This window comes from Rhododendron vialii, chromosome 6a (assembly GCF_030253575.1).
Source record: "Rhododendron vialii isolate Sample 1 chromosome 6a, ASM3025357v1".
NCBI lineage: Eukaryota > Viridiplantae > Streptophyta > Magnoliopsida > Ericales > Ericaceae > Rhododendron > Rhododendron vialii.
The window spans coordinates 38,584,120-38,604,808 of NC_080562.1; the positions used below are offsets into that span (position 1 = coordinate 38,584,120).

At 37.7% G+C, this 20,689-nt stretch overlaps 1 protein-coding gene across 3 annotated transcripts in view; it reads right to left on the bottom strand.

Moving 5' to 3' along the window:
- Positions 1-20,689, bottom strand: part of LOC131328830 (uncharacterized) — a 79,462-nt gene that overhangs the window by 7,078 nt on the left and 51,695 nt on the right. For 2 of the 3 annotated variants that reach the window (XM_058361761.1, XM_058361759.1), the window contains exon 1: positions 7,011-7,627. The exons of the other annotated variant lie outside the window; for it this stretch is intronic. The gene's annotated coding sequence lies outside the window, so the exon portion shown is untranslated. Of the gene's footprint in view, positions 1-7,010; positions 7,628-20,689 lie in introns of those variants that run through there. 3 annotated transcript variants of the gene reach the window in all.

Here is a 20,689-nt window from a genome sequence, read left to right on the forward strand (position 1 = left end):
TAAAACAAGAAAGATATACTACAAAAAATATAAAAATCCCAAATCGTAACCGTACCTTTGCCGACCATCCCCTACGACTGCTGACTATCCCTAATCAAGTTCGAAACCCTAACTCAACTCGATACACTAGAAAACATCGTTACCCAATTGATGTCATGTTCGAAATACCCTGATCTGTGTCCGAAACCCTAAAACAACTACTACCAAGTCGATTTCAGCCCTCGAAACCCATTACCCGATCAACCCAGTCTATACCCAGCACTCATTGGTGCCGGAAAAGTTTCACCGGCCATCATACAACACTCGTTAGCGCCAGAAAAGCCTCGCCGGCCCTTAACGACTACTACCCAGTCGATTTCAGCCCTCAAAACCCTTTACGTCGATCGTGGGGTGAGGAGAGCATTGTAAAAAAAGAAAGATATATACTACAAAAAATATAAAAATCCCAAATCGTAACCCTACCTTTGCCGACCATCCCCTACCACTGCTGACTATCAAGTTTGAAACCCTAACTCAACTCGATCCACCAGAAAACATCGTTACCCACTTGATGTCATGTTCACTCTGATCTGTGTCCGAAACCCTAAAACAACTACTACTACCCAGTCGATTTCAGCCCTCGAAACCAATGACCTTGTCAACCCAGTCTATACCCAGCACTCGCTGGTGCCGAAAAAGTTTCGCCGGCCATCATACAACACTCGTTAGCGCCAGAAAAGCCTCGCTGGCCCTTAACGACTACTACCCAGTTGATTTCAGCCCTTGAAACCCTTTACATCGATTTTAGCCCTTGAAACCCATTACAAAGTCGACCAAGTCTATACCCAACGCGTGTCGCGTCAGCACTTGAAAAGTCTTGCTGGCCATCGTCGAGCTTCTATGGTTGTATTTAACGTGTTATGTTGCCCTAAACTACGCCTAGTTGAGCTTTTATGGTTGTGTTTAACGCGTTATTTTGCCCTAAACTATGCCTAGTCGAGCTTTTAAGGAGCCTCACGACGAGTCAATACGAGTTGACTAGTCATTCGCCTCATCCAACCTCGCCTTGCCTCACACCTCTGAGGCGATACAAGCTTGCCTCACGCCTAGTCGTGCTTTTTTAATCATTGCTTCCTCACTCTCGAGCATCTATAGTATGAGGTTAAATTATTTACACCGTCGGTGTAAACATTAATATGCTTACTCCAAATCAATTACATTGAGTCACGTCGCAATGTTCTATTAAATGACACCACTGTTTTGAAGACGTAGCGCAATGTAATTGATTTGGAGAAAACAAATATTTACACCGTTGGTGTATATAATTTATTCTCCTATAATTTTGACATGCAATCAGAAATTATGTTGCTGAGTTTATGGTTTCCTTGATAGTCATCACAGATGAGTTGTGTGGTTGTTACACGAGGGAATCTGTTTCATAAGAATCCCTTGCAAGTGCCAATTTGAGGATTCCCTGACAGTCCCTTTGGATGGAAGAGTTTCGTGAGAAAAGAAAAGAAATGATTATGATTTTTTGTGAAATCTCTCATTTGGATTGAACATTTTGATGAGAAATGGAGAGAAAAGTATAAAAAAGAAATGTTTTGATGGACTATTCCTCTTTCTCACCCAATCTCACAAAAAATGATGAAATTTGATGAGAAATGGCTCTCTTTTCTTATCTCACCTTTTTCAGTGAGTGCCCAACTTTCCATCATAAGTAGTACTGGAAGAAGCCAAACCAATGTTTTTATCTGAACACACCACTCAAAGACCCTTGTCATCACGAATCAGCCCACCTGGCATACTAAGTTTTTTTTCTCAATCCTCATCTTACCAAGATACGTGACTGAAACACACGTCCCATTCCACAGCTTCACTAATAGTACGACAGACCCTAACGTTACGAGGGAAAGGATCCTCTTGAGTATCAAAAAACAAATTTGTTCCTGTGGAGCCAAATCGCCCAACAAATAGTGGGAAAGATGCAACTCCAAGGAATCCCCAACCATGGCAAATGCTGAACCAAAGGATGGAAGGCAGAATGGGAGAATGCCAATGGCATCCCACAACTCCTTAGTTCTGGGACAAAGCCGAAGAACATGATAAACAGACTCTTCCTCGACACAACCTGCAGGACAAAAGGTATCCAAAGAAATTTGACAATTGTGAAGGAAAACTTTGGTAGAGATTTTTTTCCTGGACGAATAGCCAGAAGAAATAGCGCACTCTGAGGTGAGCTTTAATCTTTCATACCCAATCCCAACACTCCAAAAGGGAGAGAGGGTTGGTGCTGGTTCAGGAAAGAGTGGGTCGATCCAGCTTCAAGTATATACACTGCAAACTGCAAAGAGATGTGGATTTCAATGGCTATACAAGTGGGAAGTTCCATGGAAAGTTTATTGAAATTCCACTCGTTATTGGTCCAACAGTCTCGTAGAGTCAGCGAGATCAATAATCCTGAGGGGGCCCGAGATACACCACGAATTGGCCCACTACTCAGCTATTTGTCACCCCAGATCGAATTAGCTGTCACCCCAGATCGAAGTTGGTGCTCTCACCATTCCTCACATGGATTTTAGCGAAACGTTTAATGATACCACACCAAGTGGTGGAAGGGCGACTGGAGTTCATGGTGTGGATGTTGTACTTACTCTTAACAACATTGGCCCAGATGGCTTGATTCTCTGTACGCAAGTTTTCACACAGCCACAATGTTGGCTTCTTTTGTCTTGACAATACCCAGACCACCAAACTATTTGGGCTTACAAACTTTGGACCAATTAACAGCATGCAAGTTTCGGTGCTCAAGAGTAGCCCTATAAGAAATCCCTGCTAATTTTATCCAGCGCGTTAGCAGCCCCAGCGGGAAGAAGATTACATTTCATAACATAACTAGGGATGGAGGTCGTAACAGAATTGAGGAGAACAACACGGCTGGCCAAAGGCATGCATTTGATTTTCCACCCAACTAGTTTTCTATTCACTTTGTCCCCCAAGGTTGAAAAATGTGTAAGTTAGGAGGGGAATCGTAAGGAGGGAAGCCAAGGTAAGTACCCAAGTTCTTAGTAGGCTAAACTTGGAGGATGTTCACAAGGGAGTCACAGAGAGCTCTAGGCGTATTCGATCTTTGACAGGAAGACTTTCGATTCACTCAAGTTGATTTATTGGCCCGACTCTCTGCAAAACTCATTTAAAGTATCGGCTATGGTATTACAATTGGTAATCGAGGTTCACCAAAGATCATCCGCGAAGAACAATACGTATAGTTGGTCTTGTTTTTGTAAATTATAGTGTGAATACTTATGGTTGTGTATAATTTCTTTTTTATTCAGATTAGTGGAGAAAACTGCGGCGATCTGATAATGGAGTTGGAGGAAGGCACTCGTCTAAACTGGGTAGTTGAGCATGTCACCAAGTACCAAATTCTCACCAACTCAGATTCCAATTCCGAGTCTGAGCAGGCCTGCCTCTATACAGCTTCATTCTCTTTCTAATTTCTTTCTACTTTCTTTTTTATTCAATTTTTTTTTAGTTTTAGGCTAAATTTTTGTAGATTAATGATCCATTTCGATGAGACAAATTAGAAAAGTAAAAAAAAAAAAATTTCACCCAAAAATTTTAAGAAATAACCACTTTCTAACAAAAAAAAGGTCAAATAAATTAGTCTTTTTTTTCTTTCTAAAAAGTGGTTATTTTTCAAAATATTTGGATAAAAGAACAAAATTGAAAAAAGTTCTAAAAGTCAAATACGTTCTTAGTGGAATGGAGTCTTATGTTAAATGTTCTTTGTTTTTGTTTTTTTATCAGCAAAGAAAGGATTGAGGGAGAATTTGTAAGACAATATCAGGTTGATTAGACATTGTGAAAATGCATCGAATGATGATGACTAACCCAGGTTCTATGTGAGAAACCAAGTTTAGTTGAGTTGATTGTCTCATTTCTCTCCTTAATGGTGACCAAGGTTTGAATCCCATGGGGAGTAGATTTGGGGTTTAAGACTATAGATAGACTCTAAACTCCCTGTTGACTAACATATTAACACCTCGCTAACTCAAATTCTATGTTTTGCTAGTAGATGTCGATGGAAAATGTGCATTTATGTCGCGGAGGGAGTAAAAGCAAGAGGGACGCTAAACTATTTTCTCTTTGCTTTTACCGTAGATATGTAATTGTATTTATTCTAAAAAAAATTATTTTTAACAATCCCTTTTTAATTATTATTATAGCACTCTTTTTTTTTTCTTTAATTCATGCCAAATATAAAATTACCCTTAAGTCACTATGAAAAGACATGTAATTTTCAAAAAATAATAAAGTACTTTCATGCATAGTTTTTTCAAGTTCTTTGCACTGAATTAATGATCTAATTGAGTTCTTTAATTTGGTGGGAACAAATTAAAAAATTTATGCACGGAAGTACTTTATTTTTTTGTTTGAAATTTTTTGTACGTTTTTTTTTTTTTCTTGCAGAGGATGCTTACTTAGGGACGGATGAAGTATATGTGTAGTGGGGACTATTATTGTTTTTTTTTTCCAACAGCATTTTTTATTGCTTTTTTAACTCTTCACTTTTAACGTGAGTTAAAGACATGCACTGACAAAGGCAAAAGGGGCAAAAAAGGAGTTTCATTCAGGCTTTGGTACCTATTTTTTTTGACATTAGGCTTTGGTACCTCTTCTCATGCTTTATATGTATTGTAATGTAATGGATTTCTTTTAACTACATACTCTTCCGATTTAAAAATCAACTTGGACAATTTGTTATTTTTTCTAATTTTTGAGTTGCCTAACTTTCCGGGTTGTGAGAGAATTCTGTGGCGGGCTAAGGATTTGTCTTCTCCTTTCATCGAAGGACAAGAGTTCACAGTTGATTTCTTCTTGTTCAGATATGTATGTCTGCGTCTATTATTTTCTTCTTCTCTTTAATATTTTCTTCTTGTCAGTTTACTCCAAATAAACTGCATTGGGGCGAGATATATGGTTAATTAGGCTATTAATCCAATATTCCGGATGCCTTCTTCAAACATATATAGGATAGTACAGATGTAACTTGCCCAACATTTGTAATCACCTGGACATACAAACATGTACAGGAAATGATTAATTTAGGAGAGACAAATAGTCCCATGACTAATACTCCAGTCGATGGACGGAGAATCCCATAGTCATTTTAATCCCACACGATCCTAGCTATCCTTCCAATCTAAGTTGAGATGCGCGTTTATGGCTGAGTGGTGGCTCGGGGTTGATTGGAAGGTGTACTGAGTCTTTGGTAGGTGCACTAGCTAGGTCAATACTTGCCCCAATGCAAGTATTGAGAAGAACTTTTTACAAGTGGATGGGACTGAGACCATCTTCGAAATTCAAAATGAAGGTTGTGTGCTTATAAACATTAGCATTTACTGAGGCCAAAGTGGCCGGGGTGATTCAGAAGCTCCCCACAAACGACTGAGACCATCCCAAGTTTTCAACATTACCCTGACAATATTTATTACCTAAGTAACATAATACGCGGGCAAGTGTGAGCGTAAAAACGTCTTTAAAAATCAACTCAAACAATTGTGAGTGCGAGGATTACAAGTATAAACGCAGAGTGAGAATTGAGAGCGCGAGCAAATGCCTTTTTTTTTCTCTTTTTTTCCTATTGGAACTAGGTGTAGATGGTGACTCTTGCACCTATTGCACGTCTTGTATTGAAAATTAGTTACGCTTTAGCGGTTGTAGATGCTACTCAAGACCAAAGTTCCAATCTTTTTTTGCACACCATAAATATTTTAAAAAGTTTTTATTTTGTTTTGTTTATTTTGTACTCATTTATATCAAATTCAGAAATAAATCATTATTGACCTAAAATAAACAAAAATAATCATTATTTTGCGTTTTTATATTGTCTTATAGTAGAATTACTAGGATTATTCAATTAACCTAAAGGGTATTGGTCATCGATAAAAAAAGTTTAGACATACACTCAATAAGTGTTGTTTACTTCATTTTGCAAATTAAGACAGTTGTAAGTAATCACTATTCTAATACAAACACCCATAAAATGAAAGGATAATGGGGCCATGAATCCAAAATTTGGCTTTCCAGGGAAATTATCATGAGGACATAAATTTTTTATGGTGACTAATACCTTGCAGTCCCAGGAAATTGATATAGTAGAGATATCAATTTTCTTTGTAACCGCAATATATGAGTTACATTTAAACACACTCACACCAAAATAATCTTAGTTTTAAAGTAAATATGTATTTTAATAACCAATTACTTGGGCAAACTTGCGCACCTCGACTATATGCCTTAAAACAAACCTATTTCGTGTTCTTCATCTATACTCTTATTAATAATTCTACGTGTATAAATTTTGGGGACACGTTCATTTTGCGAGGAATAAATTCTTAGCTTTTCTTGTAAAAGATCAGTTCTATCTACTAAAGATAAGTGCTAGATTACTCATTCATGTTTTGAGTTAGAAATCGCAATTCTAAATTCTGAATTGAAAGAAAAATGAATGGATCAAGCATTTAATTAGTGGTATCCGATTGAGATGATATTTTTCTAGTAAGGTTTAAAAAAAAAAAAAATTCTCTAAAAAAAATGAACAATTACAATCATTTATATATGACCTGAGGTGAATCTAAAAATTCTATATGTACACGCGACCCCGCATGCCTCTCACTCGGTCGGCCCTTGCGGTCCTAAAGCCGACTTCTATCATCAATTGTACCAAAAGTGAGAATCAACATCATTAGTTTTGTGTAAATTACTTTACTGCTTTTCTTTCTTTATTCTTTCAGATCCTAAACAGGGGGGAAGTGGAAAAGAGAAATATGCAGCGGGAGAGAGATAAGTACAATTAGTAATTTACTCAGCCAATAACTTCAAGATCGATCGACCTTGAAGCTGCATGTATTGCATCAAACTTGTCCATGTTATGCTTAAGTTTAAGGTGGTAGAACAGTTTAATAAAGACACATGAGTTAACAAAACAGAAGAAAGTAATCAAAATCCGGAGGGTAGAAAAGTACCTCTGATGGCAGATCATCAAATGGCTAGTCTCTCTCTCTCTCTCTCTCTCTCTCTCTCTCTCTCTCTCTCTCTCTCTCTTGTTGATACCCGTTTAATCACCATATAGGAAATTCTCTTTTTCTCAACCGGTAAGAAGAAAAGCACTCGACCACCGTTTGGTGAACCGTAGAGAATTGATCTTGTCATCTTCACAGATGTGATCACAACATCTGTAACAATTGAGAGAAGAATAAAGCGGATGACTTGATATGAGAAATATATCTTTTCTAGAGGGAGGGAGGGAGACAGATACAGAGTGGTAGATAAGAGACAATTGGTTTGGTAGGGAATGGATCTAAGTTTTTCTGATGAGTCTGAGCAGATCAAGTGGAAAAGAAAAACAATAAAATTGTTGGCCATCTTCACAGATATGATCTGATCAGAAACGATCCAAGGGAAGAATGCCGAGCAAAAAAAAACAATCCCAGGGAAGAACAAGAAAATTAAAAAAAAAAACAGTCCAAGGGAAGAACAGGAAAATTATGAGAGCTTTATCTTCTTCTTCTTGGTTTGTGGACTGGGAAAGAGACGAGATAAAAGACTCCTTTGGGGGGGGGGGAAGGGGCGGGGACAGATCTAATAAGTTTTCCAATGAGTCAGTCTGAGCAAATATAAAGACAATAGGAGGACGGCGACAAAATTAGGGTTTCTGATAACTTCAAGTAAAGGAGTGCTTAGGAATTAGCAAAGGCCCACTCACGTGTTCTGCACTTCATGTGGCGTTAAATTTTAAAGTGTATTTTGCATTTTTTTCCCAGTAAAACTACCCCACCGCTCAACATCGCTCCCTTTACTGCAACGTTGAATTACACTGTCCGTCTTAATAATTAATTGACCGGATTTAAAAAAGAGAAAGGGTTTTCTAGAATCCAAACCAACTGTAGCACTTTCGAACAATAACATTGAGAGCGGTTTGAGGAACAATGAATGTTAAGCGGTGAGAATACACTTTAGGGTCCATTTGATTAGCAAGAAAAATAAAATGAAAAGTGAAAATGATAGAAAGTGAAGTGAAGTAAAGCGAAAGAAAAGAAAAAGAAAAATTATTTTTTTCTCATATACGTTTGATTAGAATGAAAATTTTGCAAGAAAATAATTAATAGAGAAAATAAGATATCTTAGTTTTTAGGGAATAAATTTTCTGAAATTAGAAAATAAAAAATGGAGGAAAGAGGATAAAGAAAGAATTTAGAGTAATTATTATTATTGATTTTTTAAGAAAATAAAATTTCCCCGTATATTTTGTGAGAAAAAATAAAGTAAATTTTCATGCTTTAGAAGGTTGTACAGAAAAATTTACTTTCTACCATTTTCTATAATATTATTGCTAAGTGAATATAAAAATATATTTTTTTTATCTCTTTCTTGTATTTTTTATTATTATTTCACTAATTAAACATTTAAACGAACCCTAGTACTCCCTCCGTCCCATATTATTTGGACTTTTTCGATATTTGTGTCAGTTTTTAATCGTTTATATCTTTCAATATGAATCTCCAACAATATGCAATATGGATTTCGTTTGATAGTTCTCGATTAGATCTATAATACAAAGTTTTCAAAATTATAAAAAATATCATAAATTGAGAGATATAAGAGTTTAAAGAACGGCGCGAATATCGAAAAATACCAAATATTTTGGAACGGAAGAAGTAGTTTTTTCCGTACACGGAGTAGTGTAGATTTTGATTAGACGGTAAATTCCACACCAAACAAATAAATCATCATTCAATGAAGACAAGTCGCCGTACTAACTTTTACTATAGCCGATTCCCGTCAACTTATGGCATTGACCAGAACTCTCACCGTTTATTAGCCATTGGATCTCGGGCGGATTTACCATTTTGGATCAGGGGTGACTCACCCCCACCCTGGATGTTCTAGTCTTGCTATTGCACCCCCACATATGACATCACCTATTTCACTTATCAGCTTTATAACCCCTCAAACTGAGTAATATTTTTTTGAAAGGCAGAAAAAATTCATTAATCAATGAAATTGTTACGATGACAATAGAAACAAAGAAAACGACATCATATTTTTAAAACTAAATTAAGAACAATCTTGTGTCCAGTCCAAGATCTAAACTCATGATTGGTAGCCAATCTAGAAAACCAAAATAGACAAGGCCACACTTAAAGGGCCAAAGCCCGACACCTAATGGGGCAAGCCCAACCAAGAAAAGAAAAACCTTAACCCTAACGCAAGCAGCCCTGCCGCCATCCCATCGAAACACGGCAGCCACCACCCACACGCCAAAACCACTGTGACTGCAACCACCATCAGACACTCCGCCATGCCATTAGGCCAAATCCGATGACCCCGAGGAGAGAAACCAACGGGAGTTCCAAAGAAAATCTGTAAAGCCCCGACTTTTCGGAAGCAATATAAAATAAAATCTTAGAAAAATTTGCTAAATAAATATAATTTTTCAAAATAAAGTTTAGCTATTACAGTCACAAGATAAATTTACTGATTCAAAATACATTAATTTCAGAACTGACTCTAGGCTTGATACAAATCCGAAACATACTCGATCTTCGTTCTTGATATTCTTTCCGTGTTGAACTGCAACATCTTTGAATTCTCTCCATTGAATCCTGCGCCCACTGGCAAATTGATCGCCGAAGCAAACGATTTGCCAGGATACAGACGTATCCGTGAGTGATAAATCACCAAGTAGAATAATCCAACCCAACCACCCCTCTTACTTTACAATTAGCAGGTAACAAGATAATATTGAATTGAAGAAGCCAAACAAATATTCTCCACATAAGCCAGTTCATTACTATCCATAATCTAATGTGAAATCTAAGATCTCTCCGCGAGATCTTTCCTCCCCAACCGTTAGCCATGCCTTGTCCCATGAGCTCACTTTCTTTTGTTGTCGCGGATTGCACTTCAGTTATGTATCTAGCGTGTATCCCTCTCATTACAATAAAAGAAAGCTTATCATGCCCGAATCATAACTAGGGTTCGCTTATCTTATATATCACTTCACAATCATCACTGGGCTTACTTTGCCAGTATCAATACATCATTCATCATTGGGCTTATTTTGCCAATCATTATTCATCAATCAACACTGGGCTTACTTTGCCAGTTTCAAACCATCACATCCAACTCATCACATCTCAAAATCACGCCTGCAGGCAATCTAAAAATAAAACTTTCCAATTTATCCATTATCTAGCATCATCTAGATGAGTTCTATTTCGCAACACCACTCCATGTCTCTAGGGTCCAATCTAGCATTCAAATCAAATATCGATGCAATATACAACAAATCAATAATAATTAAAACAATTAATAAGCAATGTAATCACGCAACTTTTTATAGATGGGCCGTTGCCCTTAATCTTGTATGGTCACAATGTCAATAATAAAGTAAGAGTTTTAAAGTAATTTAAAAGGAAAATTTTCTGGGCTCTTATTAATTAATTCTAAGATAATAGATTAACTAAAAACTAATTTAAATACATTAATTAGATAAAAATATTAAAATATTTATCATGACCTTAATAAGAGTCCTACAGGTCCTATGCAACTAGTTGAGTGTCAAAAGTTGGGTTCGGATGGTCACGGGATTAATTTAAATAAAGATGTTTAAATAAAGTGGCCGAAAGTGAAGTAAATAGATAATAAATAATTTACAAATTTAAAATATGTTACGGTTAACAAAATTTTATCTTCAGAATATAAGGAGTCTAAATAAAATTATTCGGGCATTTATAATAAGGTTGTAAAGAATTTTTGATTGAAAACGCTATAGAAATAACAATAAATAGTAAATTAAATAAAAAAAATATTAATTTAACAAGATATCATCTTTGAGATACAAGAAGTCTAGGAAAAATTATTTTGGGTGTTCAAACGTTGTTTGGAAGGTCGCAAGGATTTTTCGTTTGTAAACTTTGATAGATAACTAATAAATAATTTAATAAATAGATAATTAAATAAAAAATGTAATATTAACAAGTTATGATCTTTGAGATGTGAAAAGTCTAGAAAAAATAATTCGGGGGTCAAAAATGAGGTTTGGAAGGTCGCAAAGTTGTTTCGAAATATTTAAAACCAACTCAATCTACCAGATAAATTAAACTGATATAATTAGTACGCTTTATTCTAAGTGGATATTATATTGTAGAAAAATAATATTAAGTCAGTAGTTTTTTATAATATTAATATCAGAAAGATTATAAAATAAATATCATAAGGGTCGTCTTATTCGTAAATAATTACAAATAAAGTATCAGGCTCGAAAATAATATCAGAATACGGCAGAAAACTCGCCGTGAACCATATTTTTTTTCGTTCGGGACATAGGGTTAAGCATATAAACACTTAATATACTTAGAGAATAGGTTGGAATGGATTATAGTACCTTTAATCGGATCGAATTGAATTAAAAACGAATCTTGAATTTTGGGGAATGAGACTTCGGGTTCTTTGGTCGAGAGACCTTGGGATCGGATTGAGGTTTGTTCGGGGATGCTCTGGGTTGTAGGAGATGATCGGGATGATTGAATTGGGTTTCGATTGGGCGTAGCTATGAAACCCACTTTTCTCTCTCTTTCTTTCTCTCTCTAAAACTCCATGGATTGAAGCTTGTTTTTTTTTTTCTGGTTTTTCTCTCTCTTTTTGACTGGTGGGGCGTGGGAAATATTGTGGTGTAAATTTCGTGGGTCAAGGGGGTGGGGTATTTATAGGAGAATTTTGGTAAAAGAGAATAAGAGTGAATTTAATGGGGTTGGGTTCATGGGATTTGGAATGGACGAATTTGGTTTGATTTTAGGGTTAGGGAGGAAGTAGAGGCTGAGTAGGAGACGGAGAGACGGAAGGAGTTTGAGGTGAGGGAGGAGAAGGATTGTGCATGTACGCATGTGTGTAGGAAAAATTTAAAAAGAATACATATATATATATTGCATGCATAATTGTATTAAAAAAAATTGCATTAAGAAAAATAATTCTAATAATATTATATTTAGAAAAAAAATTGGGTCGAAAATCCGGATCGTTACAAAATCACTCAATCCCCATGGTTCTCACGCCCGCTCCAAATCGTCACCGCACCTCCCGCGAAAAACTCACAATGGAGGTCAAAGAAGCAAGTCATGTTTCTTGATGAATATTTTGATCCATTTTGATTCATATTTTATACTTTTTTGTTTTTTTGGTTACACTCCTGCTAAGATTCATCAAAAGAAAACCACGGTTTAGAAATAGGGATAATCAGGGCTGGCCCAGCAAGCCCTCGGGCTTGGAAAACTCCTGGATTGGGGCAACACAAAAAAATTTAAGTTACATATAAATATAAAAAAAGTTTTCCATTTTAGCACAAACCAGTTACTTTGTGTTGTGGTCATTGCAAGCAGTGAGATCTTGTTCATTTTGGTATTTGAATTTTAAATTTTGGATAATAAGTGAAGAAAAATAGAGAGAGAAAAAAAAATTATTGAAAACTGTGCACAGAGAGAATCCAAAATTCAAATTCTAAACAAACAAGGTTTGAGTGACTTGATTTCAATTCACACAACCCCCTGTTGGAAAATAGAATTTAACCAACGAAAATTTGGTGGGACCCACACCGCGTGAGGTGGACCCTACAGCAGCGAACAAATTCCATTAAGAGATGAGTGAAAAATTGTCTCATTATGGGAATTGATAAAACCAAGGGACGCGTGCGCGCGCGCCATCGCCGAACATCTAGATGAGACCTGGGCTAGGACCGGGACTCAGGATTCGTGGGCCCGCGACCTGTGGTTCGAGATCTGTGGTCTGTGGTCTAATCTAGATTGGTTTGGAATTGATTGTGCTTTATTGGGTCTATACCATTCGCGTTTGGATGGTTCAGTTACAGAATCAGTTGTCGCAGCTAATTAATACTGGGTAAAATGCCCAGAATAAAACCCACGATTTGATTAAGGAATTAATTGTTGGATTAATGACTGTAGCAGTTTTTCTCCAAAAATTGAATTCCCTATATTCAATATGAAATATTGAATTGACTCTATTGAATGGGTAGGCTCGATCCCCCATTCATATATATAACTGGTCCGGTTTCAACCGGTTTTTAAAACACATAAACCGGATCGAAATTATTTTTCCGATTTATAAAATTTTATAAACCAGAACCGGATCGAAATTATTCAACCGATTTAAAAAATTCAGTCAGGTTCGGTTTTTCCGGTTTCAATCGATTTTCCGATTTCGAGTAACAGCTCTAATAGCCACCACCCACATGCCAAAACCACCGTGACTGCAACCATCGTCAGACACTCCGCCATGCCGTTAGGCCAAATCCGATGACCCTCAGAAGAGAAAACCAACGGGAGAATTCCGAAGAAAATCACTCGATCCCCATGGTTCTCACGCCCGCTCCAAATCGTCACCACACCTCCCGCGGAAAACGCACAACGGAGGTCAAAAAAGCAAGTCATGTTTCTTGATGAATATTTCGATCCATTTTGATTCATGTTTTATACTCTTTTTTTTTGGTTTACACTTCTGCTAAGATTCATCAAAAGAAAACCACGGTTTAGAAATAGGCATAACCAGGGCCGGCCCAGCACGCCCTCAGGCTTGGAAAACCCCTGGATTGGGGCAACACAAAAAAATTTAAGTTACATATAAATATAAAAAAAAATTCCATTGTAGCACAAACCAGTTACTTTGTGTTGTGTTCACTGCAAGTAGTGAGATCTTGTTCATTTTGGTAATTGAATTTTGAATTTTGGGTAATAAGTGAAAAGAGAGAAAAAAAAATTATTGAAAACTGTAACATCCTTTTATTTATAAGGTGCTTTTATGCCATACTTTAGTAATCTAAAGGGGTAAAGTGCATTTTTTTTTTAAGAATTGTGCATGTGTGCCGTGTGTTGTGTTGTGGTGAGGCGAGTGTGTGTGTCCTTAAGGAAAAAAAGAAACCCAATAGGGCTGGATATGCTTCAACGTAAGGAAGGAAGGGGAGAGAGAGAGAGAGAGAGAGAGAGAGAGAGAGAGAGAGAGAGAGAGAGAGAGAGAGAGAGAGAGAGAGAGAGAGAGAGAGGGAGAGAGAGAGAGAGAGAGAGAGAGAGAGAGAGAGAGAGAGGGAGGGGGAGAGGGAGGGGGGGGGGGGGGGGGGGGGGGAATTCGTGAGAGGGAATTCGTGGCTGTATTTCACGAATTTATTCAAGGTACCTAGAAATCTTCTAAATTCTTGAAATAAATCCTGAATGTTCATCTGTGAGTCTATTGCATCGTGTTAAATTTTAAGAAAATAACTCGAAGTGTTTTGGCCTACAAAATTCGTGGACCGAACTGGTGTCTGGTTCGTGTTTGTGCTGGCAGCATAGACACATGTTGGAAAAACGGGCATAACTTCTTGCTCGGGTGTCTATTTTGCGAACCGTTTCTTGATTCAAAAACTAGACTCATATATCTTTTTGAATATGGATGGGTTGTGCCGTGAATCTTTCTAGATTATAGCAGTTTTTCAATTAAAGTTCAGATTTTGGGGAGTTCTAGGATTCTAGACAACTTTTGGCTTGTGTTCTTCGTGAAATTCCTCAAGTTCTTCACAACAAAGTTTCTCTGATAGAATACCATATAGTACTTGCCTCATAAGGAATCCTATGTATCCATATGAATTTTAGTATAAAGTATAGCATGTTACTGCGCACAACTAATTTTCGTGCTTAATACTTACCCTGATATTTGCTAATGTTTTCAATTAAAATTTGGGGAAGGGAGTCTTGTTTCACGGAATGGTGCCCTCTCTCTTTTCCTTTTCCCCCCCTTACTTTTTATTAGGGGTGGCAAACGGGCGGGTTTGGGTCAAATTGGGTAAGTTGTTAGTGGGTTGGGTCTTTAATGGGTCATTGACCCATTTAGACCCGTTAACTATGAGTCTAATTACCCATACCCAACCCGACCCATTTATTTTAAAGCAAACCCGACCCGCCCATTAACCCAATTATATATAAACTAAAAATTATGATCGAAAAATTTAAAAAGTAAAAAAAAATTATGATCGAAACTCATAAATTTTTTCAAAAAGACGAGAATAAGTAATTTTTTTTGTCTTATTGATTTTTTTTTGTCTTTATTCAAAAAGTTATAAGTTTCGATCAAATTTTTTTACTTTTCTGATTCCTCTCATCAAAACAAATTAATAAGTCACAAAAATATGACACAAAACAAAAAAAAATGCAAAAAAAAATTGAATAAGGACAAAAAAATAAGTCAATTTTTTAATCCAAACCCTTTGCGGGACTACCATGAGAGAAATTTATTCACGGCGGAGCACAATTTCACGGGTCCATTCGCCCAATTAATGGATGAGATGTGTTTTCAATTTTGACTGGTCAAAATAATTGTTACCGGTCACAATTGATTTTTAATTCGCACCATTCAAAATATTTTTGGACCCGTGTGATGTAGCACAAAACAATTGAATAAAAGAGGGAGAAGGCCATGCTCCTGTGGGGGGGGGAAAGAGAGAGAGAGACGGGGGGTGGGCAGGGGGAGGGAGAGAGAGAGAGAGAGGGGCGGGGGGAAAGAGAGCGAGGGGGGGCGGGGGGGGGGGGGGGAAAGAGAGAGAGCGGGGGGGAGAGAGGGGCAGGGGAGGGAGAGAGAGATGGAATTTGGGACCAATTAAGAGATGGAATTTGGTGGGTTACTTTCATTGCCCATTGGGTCATTTAAGTTGACCCAATTAATGCCCAATTATGACCCAATTAATAATGGGTTAGTTGGGTTTGAACTCATTCTTACCCAACTAATAAATGGGTTGGGTTGGGTCTATTTTCTAATTGATGGGTCTGGATTTGTTAATGGGTCTGGGTTCAATTTGCCACCCCTACTTTTTATATAATCTTTAACAAGGAAAGAAATACGCGATGGGGTGGAACACATAATTCCCGTCCCACATAGCTTAGATTAGAAATTAAGTTTTGCCTTATATGAGTTCCGCGGTCGTGTGATAATTGCCACCCGAAATAGGTGGTTAGCGTTGATTAAAATTGAAGAATATATTAGTTACTCCATCAATGCTTACCCTTCTTGCCATTCGATAACGGGAGAGGAAGGTTTCATACGAACTAAAGGCATTTTAGAAATGTATATAAAACATGCATTTGTATTTATTTTGGAACTTTCGTTAATGTTTGTTGACGTTTAAGTTTTTGCATTTGAATTTTACAAAGTGAAAATCTATAGACCAATAATTTTTGGGTGGTGATAATTTTAAAACTTTTTTTTGTTGGTGCCAAAACTTTAGTGCATAAAAGTCTTGTACATTGCCCATGGTACAAGTCTTTTGTGCACTAGAATTTTGGTACCAAAAAATAATAATTTTGGTATTATCATTTTTTTTTGTTTTTGTTTCATATATACACCAACTCCAATGTTTTGATAATGAAAAAATGAATTGAAGTTTGGGGAAGTCTAATTTTCGGGTGGATCAATGTTAAACGGGGTAATGGGCTCTCCTTAAGAGAGGAATATAAGGGGAAGGCATATTCACAAGCTAAATAGTAATAGTAAGAAATTAAGCGTTACTTTATAAAAGTGTAAGTGTTGCCACGTATTGATAATTGCCATTGGGTGAGCTAGCTTAACAAATTCCTTCCTCAGGTCAGGCATGGCGGGATGCTAACTTCCAACGACTCCGAACCGTACAGTAGTTACATTCAAACAGACGGCTAGCTCTTAACTTGTTAGCTCCTAACTAGTGCGAGTGAGGAAAGACATTAGCTCTTGTACTGGACCTTAGCTACAAGGTAGTGGGCCTAGTGGCCCGCCCCTCCTCAACCGACCGAACAAATATTGCATTGATATGTTGAAGATTCCTGACTCTTCTGATAAGACACCCCTCATTGTCTCCTTTGTCTCTTCAGAATGGCGGTGAGTTTATCTACCTCGGTCGGTGATAAGGTGGAATCGAGAATGTCGACCTGCGCGCGAATGGGACGGACGGCATCTTTGTGGTTGTAGCGAGGAGAGAGAGCAATAACGACCTTGCGGTTCTCTTCGAAATCTTCCTCCAGCTGCTGGTTGTCAAGTCGGTGTACGTGGTGAGCATGCTGGCAGTGGCGGATCCAGAGATTTTCTGAAGATGGGTCACTCCTTAAGAACCGGTTCTATACATTTAAAAGTTGTAGGCGAACTCACATCAATTTTTATTATTCAATTCGAAAATGAGTATATAATATGTCACATATTTTTTGTTAGTGTTTAATTAATTTTGAGCTAACATAAAAAATAAACAAACTGTAAAAATAAGCATTTTTGTTTATTTTTACTAGAACTTATAGTTATCCTAATTGATTTGTGTAGCAAATAATATTAATTTTAATGGGTTTGTGGTACCAATGCAACATATGTTAGTTTAATTTTGGGTTCGAGTCGCAATAGACTCAAAATTTTGGGGGGAGAAGTGTGTTTTTTTAACTTCTGAAAACACAAAAACAAAATTATAAGCGCTGGGTTTTTGAACCTCCACCGTGCATGTGAGGCGCCATACTTTACCATTGGAACAAGAGAATAATAAGATTGTGTAGTTTTCGGAAGATTAAATACATATATTACTTCCTCGAACTTGGGGGCCCTCCTCCCCAGCCCTATTTTCAGCTGGGTCACGTGACCCATCTGGGCCTACGCTAGATCCGCCCCTGCGTGCTGGTGAGCATGGTGGACTTCTAGTCGTAGATCAAGCAGAGAGATTGTTGTGCTGGTTAAGAAAGTCACTCTCAGTCCTTATGTGTGCATTTTAAAAAATGGACAGTAGTTCTCCGTGCATTGGGCTACCTTTCTCGAGTGGCCCATACTTTGTTCGCCCTAGATACATTGGGCTGGCCCACCCATCACAGATGCGAATCCCTGATTTCACCCCGACCCATCACTTCTCTCTATCTCTCTCTAATGTTTTGTTTGAAAAGAATAGAAAGGAAAATGGGAGGAAAATATTACTATTCACAAAAGGCTTATTTGTACGAATGGTCCCCAAAGTATTTCCGAATTGTCAATTGGTCCCCAATATATAAATTGCGCCTATTGCATCCCCAATATTTACAATGCGCATTTAAATGGTCCTCGGAGCTAACTTCGTTCAATTGAGCCGTTAAAGACAGGGGTATTTGTGGCACTTCATTATAAAAGTTCCTCGGGTGGTTTACTGACAGAACAACCTTTTTATCCTTTGCACGTCGTTTTTGCCACCGAAGAGGTAGTATGCAAGCCGAGGCAGCTCCGGTGGGCCCGTTTCTAGGGTATGCAATTTGGGTCGGAGAGTGGAATGGATATAGGTTAGGGGTTGGTTTATGGTGGCGAAGGGTGGTGAGTAGGAGGGAGATGAGAGAGATTGTGGAGGTGAAGAGCACAAGGATTAGGCATTTGAAGCCACATCCACCAAACCCACAAAACAAAGCCCTAGGAAAGATCTGCACATGCATGTAGAATGTATACAGTGGAGACTAATTGAAATAGATTGGTTGCACCAAACTGAGCCACTCACTGGTTTTTTTTTTGGTTCTTTACATGCTGGAAAGAAATTGTTTACCCTGCTGAATCCAACTTTTGAGTTGAATCAAGAAAAATACATTCTGCTTTAAGATGTATATGCTGGAGGGCCAGATTCAAGAATTAATTTGGACATAAGACCTGCCATTCCCATCAAGAAAAAGCAGTAGACTTCCATATCTAAGCATGAAACGTATGCTCATAGGGACAATAGAGAGAAGGGGCAAGTGTTTTGAGGTTGAAGATGAAGTTTTGTGGGGGTGATGGTTGTTTAAAGAGGGAGTTCCACAAATACCCTCGTATTTAACGGCCAATTTGGACGGAGTTAGCTCCGGGGACCATTTAAACGCGTATTGTAAACGTTGAGGATGCAATAGACACGATTTATAGATTGAGGACCAAATTGACAATTCAAATATACTTTGGGGACCATCCGTACAAATAAACCATCCACAAAACTAGAAACTTTTCGCACTACAAGAAATTACACCATTCTTGACTAACGGTTTAGTCGGCAAAAAAATACAATGCCACCGACAAAATATTTGTTTAGTCGATAATTGTCTGTTTGAGGATTTATGAGAAAATATTTAGTGGGCTCTAATTGTGACACCATTGGATACAAACTCTAAAGGCTTATCTACTTTTTTCGTTCCTACAAAATAAGATCGGTTTCGTTTTCGTCCTCATAAAATTTTTAGTTTTAATTTTACCAGTATTTTGTAACCAATTTCAATGTTACCTTTTCCGTCAAAACTTGAACGGAAAATTCCTATGTGGATAACGGCTAGGTGATGTGGACCATTTAAACCTTTTAAACGTCTTCCCACCCTCTTCATAGCCACCACCAGTAAAGACCGTAAATCCCCAAATTCGTTTCCTCCAAACCCACTGAGTAACCCTCGATCGATTCGAACGAGACCTCCTCTGTTAAATTACTTGAAAACTCTTCAGTTGCACCCCAACAAATGACTGAACCGTTCAATCTACGAGTTGCGCAAACATGATTAGCCTCGAGTGCGAAACCAGAGTACTCGAAAGCCGAATTGGATGGAACTTACAATTGACCAGAATTGTTACTTCCTTTACAAATCCCAAAGCCAATAGATTCAACCCACAAGCACTACTTCCTCTACCAAAAACACTCGACATTGATAAATTAACGAATTGGGTTTGAATAAAACTCGCCATTGATGAATTGCTACGCCAACAGGTAACCCTATTGGTATTCATCAAGACTCCGCAAGAAAACCCCGACCTAGATGAGGCTTGCGCTACTGGGCCTGACGCCGCAGAGGGTGTTCCGGCCGCCAGCGATGTAGTCGAAGGAGGTGGTGTTTGGAGAGAAAATGATGGGTTGTTGGGCGTTTTTGTTGAGCTGCCAGCATTGGATTTGCTATGTTTGTTGTTAGGCGAGGATGCCGCAGACGGTGGCGGAGTTGCAGATGACAGCGAGAGTGGTGGCGGGGCAGCCGAGGGCATGGGCTGGCTAGAGGGTGATGGAGAGGAGGGTGATTATTCGGTGGGTTTGGGAGGAGATGAATATTGGGATTTGGGGAAGACGAATAAAAGGGTAAAATGGTCCATATCACCTGGCCGTTATCCACTTACGAATTTTCCGTCCAAGTTTTGACGGAAAGAGTAACATTAAAATTAGTTAAATACAAGGGTAAAATTGAAACCAAAATTTCTGTGAGGACAAAAATGAAATCGAGTTTATTTTGTAGGAACCAAAAAAATAGATAAGCCAACTCTAAATTTTATCACCATGAATGTTTTTATAATGGTCGATTTGAACCGAATTTCACATCTTACCAATGATAACATTGTCACCAAAATTGAACATCACTTAGGTCCCGTTCAGGAACTCGTTTTAAGTACTTATTTTTTAAGAAGACAATTTCAAGATCAAAAATAATGTGTCTACACAAATAATTTTCTTAGCAATATGGATCTTGTTTGATAGATCTTATCGAGATCTTTTATATGGTGCAAAAAAAATAAAAAAATAAATTTTTATTTCCATTATTTTTGAGTTTAAAAATATGAAATAAGTACTTATTTTTTAAGAAGGTGTTCTGGAACGGGGCCTTAAAATCTTCCTCCAGTCGTTGGTGGAGTTGATGGTGGACCAGTCGGT